This window comes from Rattus rattus, chromosome 1, assembly GCF_011064425.1.
Source record: "Rattus rattus isolate New Zealand chromosome 1, Rrattus_CSIRO_v1, whole genome shotgun sequence".
Classification (NCBI taxonomy): domain Eukaryota; kingdom Metazoa; phylum Chordata; class Mammalia; order Rodentia; family Muridae; genus Rattus; species Rattus rattus.
In genome coordinates, this window is record NC_046154.1 from 143,598,470 (window position 1) to 143,621,196 (window position 22,727).

At 35.4% G+C, this 22,727-nt stretch overlaps 1 protein-coding gene across 2 annotated transcripts in view; it reads right to left on the minus strand.

Moving 5' to 3' along the window:
* LOC116903800 (gamma-1-syntrophin) overlaps positions 1–22,727 on the minus strand; it is a 281,407-nt gene that overhangs the window by 194,845 nt on the left and 63,835 nt on the right. Inside the window, exons 6-7 of one of the 2 annotated variants that reach the window (XM_032906505.1) lie at positions 13,211–13,293; positions 4,717–4,847 (exon numbers count right to left, since the gene is read on the minus strand). The gene's annotated coding sequence lies outside the window, so the exon portion shown is untranslated. Of the gene's footprint in view, positions 1–4,716; positions 4,848–13,210; positions 13,294–22,727 lie in introns of those variants that run through there. The other variant, XM_032906495.1, reaches the window with a different exon arrangement.

Consider the following 22,727-nt stretch of genomic DNA (forward strand, 5'->3'; position numbering starts at 1 on the left):
CTTGTCATTGATATTTGATATTCTGACATGCTTCAGAGTTTAAAGATTCTGAATCAGAATGTTCAGCACATAAAAAATATGTGTTAACTATGTCTGGCAAAAATAACACCATGATACATTAGTTCATATTCTGGCAGTAAATAGCATGGAAACAATATGATTTGTTATTAAATTTGAGAAGTGCTACATCACTAAAAGACATATATTTGTGTGTATGTATATGTGTATGTCCATGCGTATGTGTATTTATATGTGTTTGTATATTATGTATATGTATGTGTACAATTATATTTATTCACAAATGGAAATCTTAGGTTTACAGACACCACAGCAAATATTTATGTGACATTGTATACAGTTTCTGTTTTCATTCTCACAGAGGAAATAGACTTACAACTTCTGTAGCATAGTCTCTGAGCTCTATAGAAGAAGGCTTTTAATTAGTCTTTACTGAGAGAATAAGTGAAAGGTAAGTTAACACTTGGAACTGAATTGACGCAGAAATCTACTATGAATAATGATTTATTTATAACTGCATGTGACTACAGTCTTAACAAGTATAATCGATTTAGTAGCTAAAACTAGTTGTTCAGAGATATTATGAAAATAAAATTTTACTGTCATTTAGACTCACAAAAAATTCTCTTGAGAGAAATTATGTGATAGAATTAATGTAAACATTTATATAAAAGAACTGCCTATTTTAAAAGAAAGTAACTAAATAAAACAGATGATGACTTTTAAAACCAGGTCTTAAGGCAAATATCAGGAGAATTCTTAAAGTATAAATTTGAGGGTCCAGTAAAGAATGAAGAAAAATTAGATACATTATAAGTAGGGTATATGTAAATATGCAGATTTATGGAAGCAGTATATTTTGAGAAAAACTGAAATATGTATCATTAAAATTTTACAAAATATTGAAAAGTCAAGAAAAGCACAGTGTTCAATATTTTAAGAATATGCAATTTCTCAAGAAACAAACAAAATTTATATATATACATATACATATATATATATATATCACTAAACAACCATACTAGTATGAAGTTTAGTCCAAGCAAAAGAGCAGTATGTATACAAAACAGCCTAAGTTATAAAAAAAAACCAGTTAATACAAATCATTACTTATAAAATTAAGGAGAAAATTAAAATAGATTATTACACTTAATTTGTTGAGCAAAATAACTTTTCTTGACCACATATAGAGTTCATGGATATAAAGTGTAAGAACAAACAAATTAGCAAAAACAGAATGCAACAAAGACAAAAACCAGACATTTCATCAACGTGGAATTTTTTTTTGACAAATATAATCAAAAGATGTTCACATCATTAAAATGTGACTATCAGGAGTCATGTCACATCCCCTGGAATGATAAGACAGGGAAAAAGCCAAGCTCTACAGTGATGTCAAGAATTAGTGAACGTGCTAACATGTAGTAGGAAGGAGCATGTGCACAGTGATGCCGAGAGACTCAAGAGCCTGATATAAAACACCCAGCCATTTTCCAAAGAAATTGTTATTTAATCAAATGTCTATGCCATTATTCATATCATCTTAGTTATTTGATATTCAGTTAATCAGATAACTAAGATCTTAAAATGGTTATTTTTTTAAAAAAATAATAAAAAATACTTTGAGAGGGAAAAAAGGGGGGGATACCGGGAAGAACATTTGAAAAGTGAAGCTACCTTAATATATCTCCAGGAAATTGTACTAAGCAACATCTGATTGGATAAGGCTACACGGAAAATGAGTTCAATAACATAATAACATCAAAATGATAAAATAATAGAGATGAAGAACATATTTGCAATTATGGAGACTTAGAAACAGTAAAAGGGATAAGGCTAAGGGACGTAAGAAAGACCACAGTGGATTCACAGGATGAGAGAGATGCTTAGAAACATTTGCAGACAGAACCTACCCATCCATAGAGATAAAATACTCACACAAAATAATGATAAAATATACACACTATCAATGCCAATGTTCTGGGTATGAAATCACATTACATTTTTACAAAGTATTATATTATAAAAAAGCCTAAAGGTACAACAAAGTGTACATATCACTTCTTCAAACTGAATGTCACACCACAATTAATTCAAAACAGAAGCAATGTAATCACAAAACTAACATCTTGTGGAGAAAATATCAGAATAGTAGGTATAATGAAAATATTGTTAGTTAAACTCAAAGCAATTAGACTAAATAATCCAATTAAAGACTTAAATTTTTATTTTGGAGTTAAACAAAACAACAAAAAAAATAAAACACATGCAACTAAGAAAACACATTTTCAGATATCTAAGAATTATTGAAAGAAGAGAGAAATATACAGGCACTTATGAATTAATAGCAATCTTGTTATTAACTTGACTGTAATATAGATAGTTGAAAGAAGGAAAACATTGTTGTGGTTTGTCCTGAAGTTATCTGTATTTTGATGCTAATTCCACTGCCCCAAGGACAGCTGCCTAGTCATGTACTCAGGAATCAGGTGACTTCACCAGAACCTTGCCATTGAATTTGTAAAGTACAGGTGAGGGGCAGATACAGGATAGAAGGAGGCCTGTCATTGGAGGAGAAGAGGAGGAGAGAGAGGAGGAGACAGGAGAGAAAGAGGGAGAGAAGAAGAGACAGGCAAGAAGGAGAGAGGGGAGAAGCCATGGCAGGTGATGTTAAGATTCCACTCTGTATATTTACAGGATCTTATCAATGTTCTTAAGGGATAGATGGTACCAGGCTTTGTATGTTTAAGTGGGCAATAATATCTTATCAATTGGGTCAAAGATTATTGTGCTGTGTGTTCTTTTATGTGATGGTTTGAGTGTAGGAAAGCATGCGGCTGGGATGTGTTTCTGCCAAGATATCTAGCAGATATCTTGGAGCACTGAGGTGACGGACCTAGCAGAGTAAAAGACCAACATTACTGTTTCGTTTTTATATTTTTACAACAACAAAACATATATAGAAGTTTTGCAAAAATTAACAAGAAATTACATACAAATCTTCTTGTTTCCTATAACTTAAAATTAATTATATAGAGAAAATTCAAAAAAGCTAAAAGTAGAAATACATTTATGTACATTAAAACAATGGACTCTGACTCACCCACTCCATATTTCATAATCCATGGGGGAAAATCTTCATTCATAATGCAGAGGGTCAAAACTACTCATAAATGAGTGTGCTTAAGCTAAAACGTATAGAGCTTTGCAAAAGGGTATTGCCTATGCTTTTATAAAAACAGGTGGCCTGGGGAGTGTTGGCACACACCTTTAGTCTTAGGACTTGGGAGGCAAAGGCAGGTAGATCTCTGTGATTTCAAGATCAGTCTGGTCTACAGAGAGTTCCAGGAAACATGGGGCTACACAGAGAAACCCTGTCTCAGGTGAAAACACCATCATCATCATCATCAACAACATCAAACAAAAAACCAGGTGGAATTTTTTTTCAAATAATGTAGATTCTGAGGAAAACTTGCCTTCAACAAATATCACATAATTAAAAATATCCATCATGAAATCATGATAGAAAGCCAAATCCAAAAACAATAGGTAAAATCCTTTGAATACTTTTGAAATAGGTAAAGTCCTTTGAAATTTTGCCATATATCCCTATCTAGTCCACAGTTAAAAAATATTATTTGGTAGATGAAAATACATGATTATCTATACAAGTGATTTTTAAATACTGATAGGCAAGAGCTGGCTGGATTCTTCTGAGGTCTACTAAAGTCAACTAAAGATACATGGCCACTATACTGGGGCAGGAAAGGCTTCTTATAAAGCCTTTGGTTATAATGGGAGGCTGGTTAAACAATGACAAGATGATAGTTCCCATGGGTTTCCTCTCTCCCATTCTTTGGAGAGCCTAGAAGATATCTCTCACACTGGAATGTCACACACTACATAAATAACATCTCTGAGCTCAACAGTAGAAGGAGATATCCCCCAACCATAAACAGAAGTTTACCAGACCCAGTGAGTAGCTGTGATCTATGTGTGTGTGAGTTGATCAGGTGCTTCATTGGAAGCACACAGGAAGCCCTCTTTTCAGAAAGGTTTCTTGGACCCTGAGCCATATATCTCAAAAAAAGCATAAGACAAATTATCAAATCAAAGGACTCAAGAAACAAACAAATAACTGGGAAAAAGGCAGAAATATTTTATTTAAAAAACTATGGAAAGAAGAAATCAGCAAAGCCACAAATCTAGTACCAAGAAACAATCTGATTTTCCACATCCCAGGCAATATTGAGCATGGTAAAAAAGATGGAAAGTAAACTCACACACCTATTTCCAAAACTAATAATGTGAGAATGGTAGATGATAAGCTTCGGGCAGAGTTCTGAGTCTCTGGATCTGTCTCTTAGCAGCACTCAGAAAGATAAATATGTAAGCTACACAACTACTTTGAAAATGAAACAACTTATTAACATTAACTCAAGAAAACTATGACGCTCAATATAGTCTTACACACACCAGATCTATTGCAATTGTTTTTGACAGAATCAGGGCTTCTACTGGCTTTGATCCTCAAATGTATCATACTCTCCAGGTTCTGCAGTGGTAGAGTATTCCTTTAACACTCTCTTTTGTACTTTCAAAATCATTCTAGAATAAGAATGACATGGCACATTATGCTGAACGGTAGAGCTTTGCCCTCTCATTTTATTCAGAGTTTAGACCCATAAACAGACTCACCGACTCAGGTCAGTCCCGGGCACATACTGGGAAAAGCGGGCATGTAGTAGGGGGATGAGCCTGAGGTCACACCAGCGCTTCTCCCACCGCAGGCCTGGAGATGTGGGCCATGAAGAGCAGGAAAGAGTGTCCTGAAAAAAGCAGTATATTCAGAATGTTGGTGAGTCTCAGACTTACCACTCAGGGATGTTGAATTTTTCAAATGTTTTGAAAAGTTTTATAGACTACATAATCCCCAATCTTCAGATCAGAATTCTACTTCAAAATGTTATTGGCAGACATCTACAAGCAGACTAAGATTCACCAAACAAATACCTGAAAAATATAGGTGAGGAGGAAGAAATACATGAAAGTGTGACAGAATAGAATCTGTTCAGAAATAGAAGAAATGAGCAAAATTATGACCATAGGGAAGAAACAAAACACACACAGAAAGGAGGTTATTAGTCAAATTGGCCAAAAGCTTTAAGTGCCTGTAATAGTCCAAAGCCACCATATTGGCAAATACCTTTTCAAGCCAAAGTGTAAATGCAGACTGAGCTCATTCATTATGAATCTTGTAAAAAAATTCTCAATTAGAGAGCACTACTGCAAGTGAATCTCTGACAGCCTGTTCTGGGAAGTCTTGATCACTCATTTCATTTCAGTTTCAAAAATTTTGGTCCTTGTATATCGCTTTTATGTCATATCCAGGCCATGACTTTTGCTTTAATATTATATGTGCTTCTAACTTTATGAGGGTTTTCTAAAATGCTTTCTGTAATTTAGGAGATTATAATAAAAGTATAAAATTTGCCTCTTCCCTTTAAACTCTCCTGTGTACCCTCCATTCTTCCTTCACTCAAATTCATACTCTCTTTTTCTTAGTTGTGTGTGTGTGTGTGTGTGCACGCACGCATGCACATATATGTTTGTGTGCTTATTTATTTTTAAATACACAAATAAAATTTGCTTACTTGATATAATATTATTAGAATATATATGTTCTCAAGGCTGACTTTCCGGTATTGGATAACCAATTGTTTCTCCTGCTCTCAACATTCCTTCGTTGCTTGTCTACTCAACAAGAAGGCAATCATGTCCAGTTCTCTCTCTCTCTCTCTCTCTCTCTCTCTCTCTCTCTCTCTCTCTCTCTCTCTCTCTGTGTGTGTGTGTGTGTGTGTGTGTGTGTATGTAGGCATCATACACTTCCCCATTTCACATCAGTATGCCAAATGATATTTTGCCTCAAATAGTGAAGAAAAATATATTTAAATTATTTAAATAAACAAACTTTCCATTTGATAGTTTGTCTCAGATGCACTGGAGGCTTTATTGGCTTTCAACATCAGGAGCCAATACTAGTTGGATTTTCAATTAAGTTTGGCTAGAGAACATTGTTTCTTGTCTATCCAATGATTCAGACAATGCTGTACACTTGAAGCTAATATTGTCTGAATAGTGTTAAGGATTACCTTCCACTATTAATTTATTAAGAGAAACAAGAAGATTTAGAAGATGCTAAGTTCACGGAGCTGTTTAAAATACCACAGAAGTTAGAGTGGCTAGTCACACAGAGGTGTTTCATGTTGGGGATTTATGAGGCCTTTACATCTAGAATCACATTCTCTTATGAGAATCTATTCTCTGGTTTTTAACTATCAGGTGACAATAATTAATGGTATGTTACAGGTAATCAACACATATCATGGGACCAGTTCTTCTTTATTTCATTGCTATAGATAACAGTATTTGATCTTATGCTTTATACCACCAATTTTCAAAACATGACAAAGGGTCAGGTGGATAAAATACAGCATGGGTTTGAAGGGTCACATTCCAAAACAGAAATGGACTCCTCCAGAAAGGAATCCAAAATTTACTAAATAACTACTCCATTTCCATTGGTGTGTGGTCAAGTAATTTAGCATGTCTCATTGGTCTTGTTTACAACATTGCAGCAACATTATTAAAAATTGGTAAGATTTTAGTCAGGAATATTAGAGATATGATTAAAATATAATTCATAACCAAGTTTCGTGCTACTTCTACTATATCCAAAAAGCTAATTGAAATTATACATTTACTCAAAAATATCCAACAGATCAGAGTACAATATATTCTGATAAATAATTTATACAGAGACAGAGACAGAGACACAAAGAAAATGAGAGTATAAATGGAACTACACCACCAGGGGTAACAATGATTCTCAAGCTGACATGCTTCTCACAGTAGTCATAATTCATCTGACAAGAATTCCAACACTAGCCATGACTAGTCTCAATTTGAATAGTAAATCTTTAAAGCTTAAGTAATTCCTAAAATAATATATCCTGCTGCTACTTCCCTTATTTGCATCCCCCAGAGGTTAAAAGTAAGTTGTTCTTGCTGAAGATATTATGTATGTGGACACAGAACTCAAGGGTATGCACCCAACCTGAAAACCTCCTCTCTGAGTTCTAGATTTCATGGTACCAAAAGGTTCTATGAAAACTTCTAAGAAAGGAAAGCAAACAATAGTTGAGAGACCTATTAACCAGAATGATGAGCATCATAGCAAGCTACCTCTGAGGGTGTAACAGTGGCCCTCATACCTTCATTGTAATCAAAAGCTGTCTAATATAATTTAAGATCCACTCAACAAGAAGGAAATCATGCCTAGTTCTCTCTCTCTCTCTCTCTCTCTCTCTCTCTCTCTCTCTCTCTCTCTCTCTCTCTCCCCCTCTGTGTGTGTGTGTTTGTGTGTTTGTGTGTTTGTGTGTGTGTGTGTGTGTGTGTGACAAAAAGGCTATAAATTTGAGAGGGAGTAAGTGTCAACATGATAGGGGTTGGAGTGCTTAAAGAGAGGAGGAAAAACCATGTAATTATATTTTAACTAAAACAATAATAAACTTTAGTAGTTGACAAAGTTATTTCTAAACATGAGGCTTGCAAGAAAAAAATTTACAGCCTCAAAATATCATTACTATTGCTGTTTCTAATTGCCATCTATATTATTTTCTCTGAATTACTTAAGAATTTTGCAATATTACTTTTCAAGATAAAGGTATGTTCACCTTACTGAATGAATATCAAAGAATGTTCAGCAGCAGCAATGAGTTATTTTATAGAAAGTAGGAACATGAGGAGCAGCGATATTCTGTGGCATAGTCTGGTCAAAAACATGACGCTTCCTAATTGATCATGTTAGTCCATTTACTGTCCTACTATCAAATGTCATGGGTACACTTCCAAAGAAGGGGTATGATTCTTGATGTTCTATGCCAGAGATAGGCAAGCCCACATCAGGGCAAGATTCTCTGTACATGGACATTTTTAGAAGTTCACTTGCCCAATGACCTATTCCATGACAGCTATAGATCATTGATTCACTCCAACTAACACTTCTTTGATTCACAGTAAACATATCTATCATAGCATATTATACACTCTAAGCAGATGTGAAGAGGTGAAAGTAATTCAGAGTTTTTGTTATTTCATATTTTGGTCATATATTTTTATAGATTATTTAGCAATAATTTCTCATATTTTATAAATAATAATTACTTCCTTTAATTAAATGTGAACAGTATTAAATGGTTGATGTGATGTGATATTGAATATAATAATAGGTATGATATTGGCATTGTTAGGAGATCTGAAACTATGTTATCATTGCAACTTGAAAATTTATAAATTAATATAAAATATAATTTTCTAATTTTATACTTCTTTGTAAAAAATATGAAATATATCCAACTTCAGCTTTTAAAAGGAACAAGCCTGATATAGACTCTACTATGAATCACAGTTACAGTTGAATATTTAATACTACTTAAAAGTAATTCTTCCTAATTGTAATCATGAAAATACTTATTTTAAGTCTTCTTTTGCTACTGATTATCAGTTATTTATGGTCACAGATATAGTGACCTACAAAACAATAGTTAAGTTGCTTTGAGAATCATATTTCTCAGAAATTATTCTTAATTTCAAGAATATTGTTTTCTAAAATATTGATGAGGTGGATATAACAAGCAACATTTATATACTGCATACTTTGCAGCAGAATTTTCTCCAACACTTAAATACATGTCACATGATGAACTTGAAAACACTTAAATTGTCAATATAGAACTCTATATGGAGCAAAATTCTAGTCTAGATACTTTTTAACAAAGTTGGCAGAGAAAGCTGACTCTGATGCATAAGGTCAAGGAAATTTTTTCAAATTTGTATTATTTGACTATCCGTGTAAGCATCTTACATTGAATGGGGAGGAGATTTTTTTTCCCTGGAGGTATCCAGGGAAAGAAATTCAGCAGACGAGTTTGTCTAAGGAGATTCACTCTCAGAAAAACAAGGGATTTTGGTCTTTAAAATCAATGACATTTTATTCTTGAAGGAGTAGACATTAAAGAATAATACCTAATTTTATACATAAAGCTTAAGTTCTCTGGGTTTTTTAAGTGCTTTCATAACATACAAAAAAAGATATTTCAACAAAACAATATCTAGTTACTCAAATTTTGCCTTAAAACTAACACATTTAAAATGCCATTCTGCACAATCTCTCCGTTTTTAAACACTGGTTAAATCTGTGAGTTGAGAAAGTTCATAGTATCCCTTCCTATGTTGAGGCTTATTCACACAATGGAAGAAAAACTGGTTGGAGCCAGCTGTACTCAGGTCTGATAGCAGAATCAGTGCATGTCCTCAAGAAGAATGGCAACATGTTTGCTTTGTGATCACAACTATGTCTGTGTTCAGAAATTTCTTCTTACATTAATGTTGATTTTATATATTAGTTTATTACCCTGGGTTTAAAATTCTGGGGAATCCATAATTAACTACTCCCTATGAGACCCCATAAAGTGCCTCTGTAGAGTTCCACAAAACTTCAATTTTGTAAAGTATAAGAATATTTTCTAATTATAAATGTGCTTCACTTGAATTGCATGCCAATTCTTCTTGTTATTTAGATCACCATTATAAGCTTTCATTACCCTAAAATATATCCAGCAATGTAATAATATATTTCATTATCAATGCTGACAATAGGAATACAATGGGAGCGAACCTACTGTAGTATGGAATGTATATAGCATGTGGTATTCTAAATTCTATACAACTGTCTATGGTGGAAACAGCCAGGCTGCAGATTAGTAGTAATTATTATCCCATAATTATAGCTTTCCTAAAAATGACTTATTATTATTTGTATATAAAGCGATGGAATGAATTGAAAAAACCTACAATGACTTCATCCCTTAAACCTTTCATTCTGACTTCTTTACTTGCCATTACTCAAGAAAAGGTCAAGGACTTTAGACAAAATCTAGATTAAGAACATGATCAGACAGCTCTCTCTAGCTCCAAAGTAGATAAGGTACTTTTTCTTCCTTGAGAACATAACTATTACAGAAATTCTTAGTAATGATAAGTAATGGGGAAAATCTCAGAGGAAACCTGGAAGACTGAAGAATGTATAAACATGACGCAGCCAATACTTTAGCAAAGATATGTTCTATTTCCTCTACTGGTCATCCAGAGGCCTGTCTTGGCTTTTCCCCTACCAAATCACACAACATACTCTAACTGAAGGTCAGGGGCCTGTGAATCTCAGGCTAATCTTGAAGGAAGCTTTCAGCTGTGGAAGGACATAACTTGTCACCTCATCAGCATAGTACATGAAGATAATTGGCACCAAGGAAAAGATGTTGAGTAAACATTTATAAAAGGGGATAGGATTAAGCAAATGGGGCAGAAAACTCAGCAAAACATTATCACTGTCCTAAGACCCTGTATACAACCAAACAACACACATGCACGAATACACACATGCACGCACGCACATGGAAACACACAGTTGGGCAATGAAAGGCATTTGTATAACACAAGGCATTGGTTAGATTACTACTTATCTGTGTTCATTATTTTTCCAATTGAAAACCAGTTTTAAATGACCTAGAGTTGGAGAAATCACTGTTTTGAATTTTAACTGCAATTTAAAAGTATTTCTGTTGGAAATAAGTATTAAAGAAAGATTTAATGAACTGTATCCAGAATTGTTAGTTTCATGAGAGCCTTATATTTCCAGAAATAGCCATTGCTCTTAAAACTCTTCCTCATGAATAAATAAGTGTGCTGTCACTTAAGTGACAGCACATGCTGGTGAGGATGTAGAACAACAATATTCATTAATTTCTCATGTGAGCACAAACTTGTACAGTCTCTCTGGAAATCAACCAGCAGTTTATCAGATAACTGGGAATAGCTGTACCTCAAGACTCAGCCATACCACCCCTGTGCATATACACAAAAGATGCTCCACCATCCTACAAGGACACTTGCTCAATTATGTTCATAACATCTTTAGCCAGAAAATGGAAGTAACCTAGATGTCTCTTCACTGAAGAATGGATATAGAAAATGTGGTATGTCTACATAATGGAACACCAATCAACCATTTAAAACAAGGACATCATTAATCTTGTGGACAAATGTGAACTAGAAAATATGATCCTGATTGAGGTAAACCATGCCCAAAAGGACATGCATGATATGTACTCACTTATAAGTGGATATTATCTGTAAATTATAAGATAACAGTGCTATAAAAGACCCAAAGAAACCAAATAATTAGACCCCAAGGGTGTATGGTTGAATCTTTCTAAGAAGGGGAAACAAAAAAAGGTATCATAGGTCGATGGAAGGAGAGAACTTGGTGGAAGAGGGCATAAGGAGGGGGTCAGGGTGGGCAGGGGTATATCATAGGCAGGGAGAGCAGGGGAGAAAGAAGGGAGATACGAGGTGGTAATCTCTAGGACATGCCAGAGACCTGCAATGGGAAAAGGTCCTAGAAGATCTGTGGAGGCAACTCTAGCTGAGATTACTAGCAGTGGGGGATATGGATCCTGAAGTGGACACTTCCTGTAGCCAGGCAGGACTCCCAGTGGGCGGATAAGGACAGCAACCCACCAACAAAGCTTTTGACCCAAAATGTGTCCTATCTACAAAGACAGAGCAGAGCCTGAGGAATGGCCAGACAATGACCGGTACAAATTGAGACCCATCCCATGGGCAAGAACCAAATCCTTGACACTATTAATGATACTTTGCTATGCCTGGAGACATGAACCTAGCATAACTGTTCTCTACAACGTTCCACCCAACACCAATGGAAAAAGATGCAGAGTCTTATAACTAAATATTAGATGGAGCTCTGGGAGTCTAGAAGAGATGGGAGAAAGATTGAGGGAACCAAAGAGGATGAGGACTCCACAAGAAGAGCAAGTCACCTAAATTGGACCCTTGGGTGTTTCTAGAAACAGAGTCACCAAGCAAAAAGCAAGCATGGGCTGGACCTAGGTGCCCTGCACATACATAGCAGAGAAACAGCTTGATCTTCAGCAGGTCCCTTAAACAATTGGAGAGGCAGCTATCCCTCAGCTTTCTGCCTTCCTACCACAACTTTGGTCTAAGTGGAAAAGGATGTGCCTAGTTCCACAGCAACTGGAAGGGGTACTGTGAGCAGAGGAAGGCCTGTTACTGGGTTGTAAAGTGAATTAAAAAATAAATATAATAAAAATGTTCCTCAAAATAGGTAGATGATAGATAGATAGATAGATAGATAGATAGATAGATAGATAGAGAGAGAGATAGATAGATTTGATAGTCAACCTAAGAACCTATGTTACCCAGCTATAGTATAATTTTGATGGAATTAGAAACAATAAAAAATGTTTGAACTTGCAAATATTCAAAGGCAGACAATTGAAATAAAATTCTAAAATTAAATCATTAATTTCTAATATAAAGGTGAATTTTTCTCGGTTGGAGACCAGAAAATCAATTTGTGCTGCAGGTCAGCTCTGCTAATTCACACTTAAATCTACATGTAATCAGAGATAAATTTTGTAATGCATATTTTAAATGCTAAATATGAAATTTCAGAAATATTTAATAAATATAACTAATTTGGTCAAAAGGAATATACAAAACCAATACTAAAAATTTAGTTAAATTAATGAAAACTGATGTGTTAAATAAATGTATGTTTTACATATAGTTTAACATCCTTTGTTCTATATCATTAAATTTACTCCTCTTTCAGTTATTCCATGATATACATAAAAATGACAAAAAATGACAATGATAGTCATATTCCCCTGTGATCAAAATAAAAGTGATAAAAATCATGTCAAATCATGTAATTCATGAAATTCTATGTGGCATGAAATGCTCTGAAGTGAGGTATAACACCACGACTCTGAGTAATCTCTCCTATTTCAAAAACTCCAACACTTACAGAAGATTTAATGATTCATGCCTGAGAGAAATAATGTCACATAAGGTTACTGCTTGTTTTTCCTTCTGGCTTGTCTTATCACTTAAATGGCAGTGAAGTCACCAAGGAATCCCAGTTTACCACATAAATCAGATTCAAAAGCGGTGCTTGCAAATCACAAATACAGACATATTCTGCTCTTGAGCCATCCTTATTAGTGTCAACTGTGTCCAGCTCTCTTACTGTGTTGTTTGGATGGTAGTTGAGGTGTAATCCACTGTCACAAAGAGGAGAGGAGGTACCACTGCTTTGGTCACTTGGAGCACCTGCCAGAGACAAAAGCATAACACCTTATAGGTTAAAATGGCATGCTGTTGTAGAATGACTCTGTCCAACTCTTTTCAATAATAATATAAAAATGTTGAGCTAAAATACAAAGAAATTTGACTTATACTAAATCCAGAGCTTTGCGAGTAATATAGATATAGATATCTTTAATAGTATCTATTGATAGATATATAAATGAAAATACAGACTAGATGACATATATAGATAGATTATATTAGAGATAAATTAGATAGATAAATAGATAGATAGATAGATAGATAGATAGATAGATAGATAGACAGATAGATAGAAATATTGTAGATCTTGGTACCCTGACAGAGACTATTTTTAATTTTAGAAACATTGTACTTTCTAAACAGGTAGTTTATTATTTTTTGATGCCTTGTGCTCTGAGAAACCAGTTGGGGTAGAAGATCTCATAGAACTGAAGTTACATATGTGTGTGAGCCACCATGGGATGCTAGGAATAAATCTGTACCCTCTGGAAATGCAGTCAGTATTCTTAACTTCTAAGCCACTTCACTGATTCGTCTAACCAGACGTTTAATATTGAATGTTTCAATTAGTCTGCAAAGTGCTATTTTTTTTCAAACTGTGGACTAATAGAATGTAAAGATTTACATTTGTTCTCAATATGTATTCATATATTCTAAATCCTCATCAAAGCTATTTCTTTTTAATATTGTAAGGCAAAAATATGTATTTCTCTTATGAGAAATCTAGTATCATATCATTTTTAAACGTGAAGATAAACAATTAAAGATTTACAATTTTCCAAGATGATATCACAGTATAGAAACTATTAAGTCCTGGACCAAACACATATTCCTTGACTTAATTGTACACTATGACAAAACATTATTACTTTAGAGTTTTTAATGTATTTGACCAGCCAATTATTTTTTGAAAGATCACAGTTGAATTTAAGCATCTTATTTCTTAGGAAATTTTTACTTCTAAGTACAACATATTAAAGAATTGTTCCATTCTTTATTACTAAAAATTCTACAATTTTTCTGCAACTAAAAAGTCATTTGCCTGAACTAAATTTTTGTACTCTTCAAATGAAGTTTTATAATTAGAGGGTAGAATGATGGCTCAGTGGTTAAGAACACATGATGTCCTTGTAGATGACCTAGGTTCATTTTGTAACACACCCACATGGCAACTCACAACCAACCTTACCTCCAGTTCCAGGGAATATGAAAACCTCTTATGGCCACTCTGAATATTACTGGCAACTCTGAGAATTAAAAGATCATGATGCACTTCCACATATGCTTAAAATACACATAAAAGAATAATAAATAATTATTTTACTAAAAATTTACATTTTACCCACAGCTCACTGCTCCCAAACCTCATGGGAGAGAAAGATGATTGTGCAGAGGTGTGGGCAATCCTGAGACTGCAGGGCAAGAGAGAGACTGCCATTTCTGCCCACCTTTGCCCACATGCCTGGTCCAAGAGGAAACTGTATAGAGTGTCTGGACACAGGAAGATAGGGGCAGTCAAGCTGCAGGAGCTCTGCAGTCCAGACTGCATCTGGATCTGGGACATAGTCAAACAAGTTCCCGCACCGAAATCCTGTGGGAGGGAGAGCTAGACCTTCAGAGGGGCAAACACACCTGGGAAACAAGAGGAGACTACTCTCTGCCCACATTTCTGACTCTAGAGGAAAACGACCAGCGCCATCTGGGCCCCCTTGTGCACAGGGACCCAGGAGAAGCAGGGGCAGGCCATTCTTTTTGATACCCTAACAGAGAGCTGAAACCTTGCCACAAGGAGCGACTTCAGGCCTGAGACCAGAGGTAAGACCAACTTTTCTGCTCCAAGTGACCTGCCTGGTGGACTCAAGACACACAAAGGTAAAATTCCTCTGGGACTGTACACTTCTGGTTACTAGCTGGTGCCTGAATCTCACTTATCTCAGCCCACAGCTCCCTGCTCCCAAACCCCATGGGAGAGAGAGCTGATTGCTCAGACGTGTGGGCAATCCTGGGACTGCAGGACAGGAGAGACTGCCACTTCTGCTCAACTTTACCCACATCCCTGGCCCAAGAGGAAGCTGTATAGGACCTCTGGGCATAGGAAGATAGGGGCAGGCAAGCTGCAGAAGCCCTGCAGTCCAGACTGTGCCCAGATCTGAACGGACCTGGTAAAACAGCTCCCTGCACCCAAATCCCATGGCAGGGAGAGCTAGACATTCTGAGGGGCAGACACACCTGGGAAACTAGAGGAGACTACTCTCTGCCCACATTTCTGACTCTAGAGGAAAATGTCTAGCACAATCTGGGCCCCCTTATACACAGGGACCCAGGAGAAGGAGGCACAGGCACTTCTGGTTCCTGCCCACAAGGACAGCTAAAAGCCAGTGGACAGGAATGACTACATGCCTGAAAGCAGAACACTCTGTTCCCATAACTGGCTGAAAGAAAACAGGAAAACAGGTCTACAGCATTCCTGACACACAGGCTTATAGGACGATCAAGCCACTGTCAGAAATAGCAAAACAAGGTAACACCAGAGACAACATGATGGTGAGAGGCAAGCACAGGAACCCAAGCAACAGAAACCAAGACTACATGGCATCATCAAAGCCCAATTCTCCCACAAAAGCAAACAATGAATAGCTAAACACACCAGAAAAGCAAGATCTAGATTTGAAATCATGATGATGGAGGACTTTAAGAAAGACATAAAGAACTCCTTTAGAGAAATGCAGGAAAATGCAAGTAAACAATTAGAAGCCCTTAGAGTGGAAACACAAAATTCCCTGAAAGAATTACAGGAAAACACAATCAAACAGGTAAAGGAATTGAAAATGGAAATAGAAACAATAAGGAAAGCACAGAGGGAGAAAAACATGGATATAGAAAACCAAAGGAAGAGACAAGGAGCTGTAGATAAAAGCAATACCAACAGAATACAAGAGATAGAAGAGAGAATCTCAGGAGCAGAAGATTCCATAGAAAGCATCGACACAACTGTCAAAGATAATGTAAAAAGGAAAAAGCTACTGGCCCAAAACATACATGAAATCCAGGACACAAGGAGAAGATCAAACCTAAGGATAATACATATAGAAGACAGTGAAGACTCCCAACTCAAAGGACTAGTAAATATCTTCAACAAAAATCATATATGAAAACTTCACTAACCTAAAGAAAGAGATGCCCATAAACATACAAGAAGCCTAAAGAATGCCAAATAGATTGGACCAGAAAAGAAACTCCTCCTGTCCCATAATAGTAAAAAAAAAGTGCACAAAACAAAGAAAGAATATTAAAAGCAGTAAGGGAAAAAGGTCAAGGAACATATAAAGGCAGACCTATCAGAATTACACCAGACTTCTCACCAGAGACTATGAAAGCCAGAAGATCCTGGACAGATGTCATACAGACCCTAAGAGAACATAAATGCCAGCCCAGGTTACTGTATCCAACAAAACTCTCAATTAATATAGATGGAGAAACCAAGATATTCCATGATAAAACCAAATTTACACAATATCTTTCTACAGATCCAGCCCTACAAAGGATAATAAATGGTAAAGCCCAACACAAGGAGGCAAGCTACACCCTAGAAAAAGCAAGAAACTAAATGTCTTGGCAACAAAACAAAGAGAAGAAAAGCACACAAACATAATCTTACATCCAAATATGAATATAACAGGAAGCAATAATCACTATTCCTTAGTATCTCTCAACATCAATGGGCTCAACTTCCCAATAAAAAGACACAGATTAACAAACTGGATACGCAATGAGGACCCAACATTTTGCTGCCTACAGGAAATACACCTCAGAGACAGACAAAGACAGACACTACTTCAGTGTAAAAGTCTGGAAAACAACTTTCCAAGCAAATGGTCTGAAGAAGCAAGTTGGGGTAGCCATGCTAATATTGAATAAAATCAATTTTCAACCAAAAATCATCAAAAAAGATAAGGAAGGACACTTCATATCCATCAAATTAAAATTTACCGAGATGAACTCTCAATCCTAAATAACTATGCTCCAAATACAAGGGTACCTACATACATACAAGAAATCTTACTAAAGATCAAAGCACACCTTGAATCTCACACAATGATCGTAGGAGATTTCAACACCCCACTCTCATCAATGGACAGACTATGAAAACAGAAATTAAACAGAGACATAGACAGACTAATAGAAGTTATGAAACAAATGGACTTAACAGATATTTATAGAACATTCTATCCTAAAACAAAAGGATATACCTTCTTCGCACAACCTCATGGTACTTTCTCCAAAATTGACCATATAATCGGGCACAAAACAGGCCTCGACAGATACAGAAAGATAGAAATAATCCCATTCGTTCTATCAGACCACCTTAGGCTCAAGCTGGTCTTCAATAACAATAAGGAAAGAACACCCACATATACATGGAAGTTGAACAATGCTCTACTCAATGATAACATGGTAAAGGAAGAAATAAAGAAAGAAACTAAAGACTTCTTAGAATTTAGTGAAAATGAAGGTACAATATACCCAAACTTATGGGACACAAAGAAAGCGGTACTAAGAGGAAAACACATAGCTCTGAGTGCCTGCAGAAAAAAAACAAGAGAGAGCATATATCAGCAGCTTGACAGAACACCTAAAAGCTCTAGAACAAAAAGAAGCAAATACACCCAGGAGGAGTAGAAGGCAGGAAATAATCAAACTCAGAGCTGAAATCAACCAAGTAGAAACAAAAAGGACCATAGAAAGAATCAACAGAACTAAAAGTTGGTTCTTTGAGAAAATCAACAAAATAGATAAACCCTTAGCCAGACTAACCAGAAGACACAGAGAGTGTGTACAAATTAATAAAATCAGAAATGAAAAGGGAGACATAACTACAGATTCAGAGGAAATTCAAAAAATCATCAGATCTTACTATAAAAGCCTATATTCAACAAAACTTGAAAATCTGCAGGAAATGGACAATTTCCTAGACAGATACCAGGTACCGAAGTTAAATCAGGAACAGATAAACAGTTAAACAACCCCATAACTCCTAAGGAAATAGAAGCAGTCATTAAAGGTCTCCCAATAGAGTAAAAGAAAAAGGTACAAACTACTAGTGTCAGAAATAACTGTGAGGCCACTACAGAGAGATAATAAAAACTAAAGCAAATACTGAAAGGATAAGATGACTACATTATTACAAAAGAGCTAATCACTTCACTGAAGTGGGGAATAGCATATTTGATTTTACAAAAATGATTAAAAGAATATTGTAATCATTTTAGAAACCAAGTAATGCAAAAGAATTTTATAATTCCATCTTACAAGTAATTTCTTTTAACGAATTAATAAAATTGTGGTCTCTCGTAGTGAATTTTAGAATATATAAATTAATCTAATTTCTGTATACACAATAGATAATTGGAAAATGATAATTTATTTTCAATAGGATGTTTAAAACCATCCAAAAAAGCATACAATAAGTAAAATATGCATAATATATCATCACTGGATAAAATCAAAATACTGATCCTCCCACAACCTACGGCCTGTTTGCCTCATGGGACACATGTAAGAATCTTACCCAAATACCCACACCAGCGGAGGCAACTACAGAGCACAGCTGACACAATAACTACACACACTCTTGAACTCCACCTTCTTTCTAGTCTGCTTGTCCATGCATGCTGCTAGATCAGTAGCCAGATCCCCTCCCATTCCCTGCTGTTTGTCTCCCTCCCAGGAGGTCCAGAAGAAACAAACACACAGGAAGCCTGCTCTAACCAAAAACACAGGAGGCTCACCCTAACCAGAGACAGCACTGCTTGCCTCCCAGGAGACCAGCACTAAACTAGGTCACAGAGCCTCCAAGGAGGCCAGCTCCAGTCAGAGACACCAAGGCCAGTTAATGCCAGAGGTAACCAGGTAGTGAGAGATAAGCACAAGATCATAAGTGACAGAACCCTGTGCAATTCGGCACCAGCAGGGCACAGTTCTCCCAGCACAAGCCCTCGATACCCTAACATGCCTGAAAAGTAAGAACATGACCTAAAAGTCCATCTCATGAAGGTGATAGAGGCCTTTAGGTAGGATATAATAACTCCGTCAAAGAAATACAGGAAAACACAGGCAAACAGGTAGAAGCCCTTAATGAGGATACAAATAAATCCCTTAAAGAATTACAGGAAAATACAAGCAAGCAGGTGAAGAAATTGAACAAAACAGTGGAAGAAACAAAAAATGGAAATAAAAATTATAAAGAAAACACAAATGGAGGCAACCCAGAGATAGACAACTTTGAAAAGACATCAGGAGTTACAGATTCAAGCAAGCATCAGCAACAGAATACAAGAGATAGAAAAGAGAATCTTGGGCATAGAAGATACCATAGAATATACTGACACATCGGTCAAAGTATAAAAAGTTCCTAACCCAAAACATCCAAGAAATCCAGGACACAATGAAATGACCAAACCTAAGAATACTAGGAATAGAAGAGGGTAAAGAATCCCAGCTCAAGGGGCCAGAAAACTTCAACAAATAAAAGTTTCCTAACCCAAAGTAAGTAATGACAATGAATGTACAAGAAAACTACAGAACACCAAATAGATTTGACCAGAAGAGAAAATCCTCTCATCACCTAATAATCAAAATACTAAATGCACAGAACAAAGAAATAATAATAAATGCTATAAGGGAGAAAAGGCCAAGTAACATATAAAGGCAGACTTCTCAACAGAGACTCTAAAAGCCAGAAGATCCTGGACAGATGTCATCCAGATCCTGAGAGAACACAGATGCTAGCCCAGTATACTACATCCAGCAAAACTCTCAATCACTGTAGAAGGAAGAACCGAGATACTGCATACATGACAAAACCAAACTTAAATAATATCTTTCTATTAATCTAGCCCTACAGAGGACACTAGAAGGAAGTCTCTAACACAAGGAAGGTGAGTATATACCCCCAATAGGAAATTAAACATTTCTCAACAAACCTAAAAGAAGAGAATTACACACACACACACACACACACACACACACACACACACACACACACACACACCTAGAACTGCCTCCAGCAACAATAATAACAAGAACTAACAATCATCTGTCTTTACTATCTCTCAACATCAATAGACTCAATTCCCCTATAAAAAAACACAGGCTAACAGACTGGATATGTGAACGGGATTCACCACTTTGTTGCATACAAGAAAAACAACTCAGTGACAAAACAGACATTACCTCAGAGTAGAAGAATGGAATTTTTTTCCCAAGCAAATGGTTCCAAGAAACAAGCTGGAGTTGACATCCTAATATCTTATAAAATACACTTTCAACCAAAAGTTATCAAATGAGATGGGGAAAGACTCTTCATATTCATCAAAGGAAAAAACTCACCAAGAAGAAGTCTCAATTCTCAACATCTATGCTCCAAATGCAAGGGCATAAATGAAAACATAAAACCAAAAAATAGATGAGACACATGAAAGGAGTCACAAGAGTTAAAGTTTATAAACCTACATTGAAAGATTGAATGATCCAATATTTATAACTTCAAAATGTAATTGAAACATGTTAGAAAAACAAGAAGAAACAATACTCCCAAAAGAGTAAGTGATAAGAAATGATCAAAATCAGAGCTGTAATAAATGAAATTTGAATGAGAAAAAAATACAAGAAAACAGTGAAATAATGAGTTGCATCTATGAAAAACTGAAGCAAACTTAACAAACTTAACAAAATTATCCAAGTGAAAAATAGAAATGATTTAAATTAGAGTTCAAAAAGGAAACATCACTATCCTCTGATGTTAAATCAAGATAAAGAAAGATATTTTAAGTACATTCACACTAATGAGATATAATCAATAGTTTTAAATTATATAAATAATTAGCTGGGCCTCATGTGTTTAGCTCAGAATTTTATCAGACTTCCAAAAAATAACTAACACCAATACTTCACAAGTTACTTTGTAAAAACATTTCCAATCTTTTTTTAAAAATACCATTATTACCAAAATCAAAGATTCAGCAAAAAAGGGAAGAAATTATAGGCAAGAAATCTGATAATTCTAGATGTAAAAATCCTCAATAAAATGCTTGCCAACTAAATTCAACAACATATGAAAAGTAGTATCCACCATGATCAACATGGAATCACCCCAGAGATTTATGTATGTTGCTAAATATACATAAATTAATACATGTAATGTATCATATAGATTCTCAATGAAAAAATCACATGATCATCACATAAGAAGTAGAAAAGGTTCTTTTATTCTGATATACAGTATCCACTATGATAAAAGGAAACTACAGATTAAGTACAACCCCTGTGAAAATCCTCATGTACTTCTTTACATAAATTAAAATGTTATATAGAAACCCAAAGAGCCCAGAAAACCCAAGTAATCCTGAAATTGAAATAACTTCCAGAAATATCACTGTTCATGATTTTAAGTAACACTGTAGAGCTATAATGAAAACTACATGGTATTGACATAAAAGCAAATGTGTTGAAAAATGTAATAGAATTCAAGATAGAGTTATAAAGCTGCATGATGAATTTTAGGTAAAGACCAAAAATATATACTAGAAGAAAGACAGCATCTTCAAGAAATGATACTAGTTAAAATGAAAGTAGATCTGTATTTCTTACTCTGAATACACACACACACACACACACACACACACACACACACACACACACACACATGCACGCACGCACGCAGACACACACAGAAACATACACACATACTAAATGGATCAGGGACCTCAACATAAAACCTGATTTATTCTATTTAATGTAGTAAAAAGAAATATCCTAGATGTTATAGGCACAGAAAAGAATGTTCTAAATTAGACTCTAATAAAAGAGACATTAAGAGCAACAAATGGCATGGAGGACCACATGAAGCTCAATAGAGTCTGTGAAGAAATGGATAACATCATTCAAGCAGCATGCTATCCTGTAGAATGGGGGGTGGATCCTTACTAATTATACATCTGACAGAGGGTTAACATCTAGAACATAGAAAGAACTCACAAATTAAATGTCTAAGTTAGAATATAAGACATTTATAAAATGAACCATGAAACTATACAGAGACATCCCAAAAGCTGAAACAAAAATGGCTGAGAATCACTACAAAAATAATCAGAATCTTTAGCCATTGAGGACTACAAATTAAGATGGCTTTAAGATTTCATCTTACAAAAGTCATAATAGCTAAAATTTCAAAAATATTGTAGCAAGTGTTGCAGTGGAGTAGGGAAAGAGGAGCATGTATTCACTGTTGGTAGAAGTGTGAACTGGTACAACAACAATGAAAATCGGTGTGGAGGTCCCTCAAGAGCTGAAAATAGATCTACCATAAGATCCAGATATACCAATTGTGGACATATATCTAAAGGATTCTACATTTG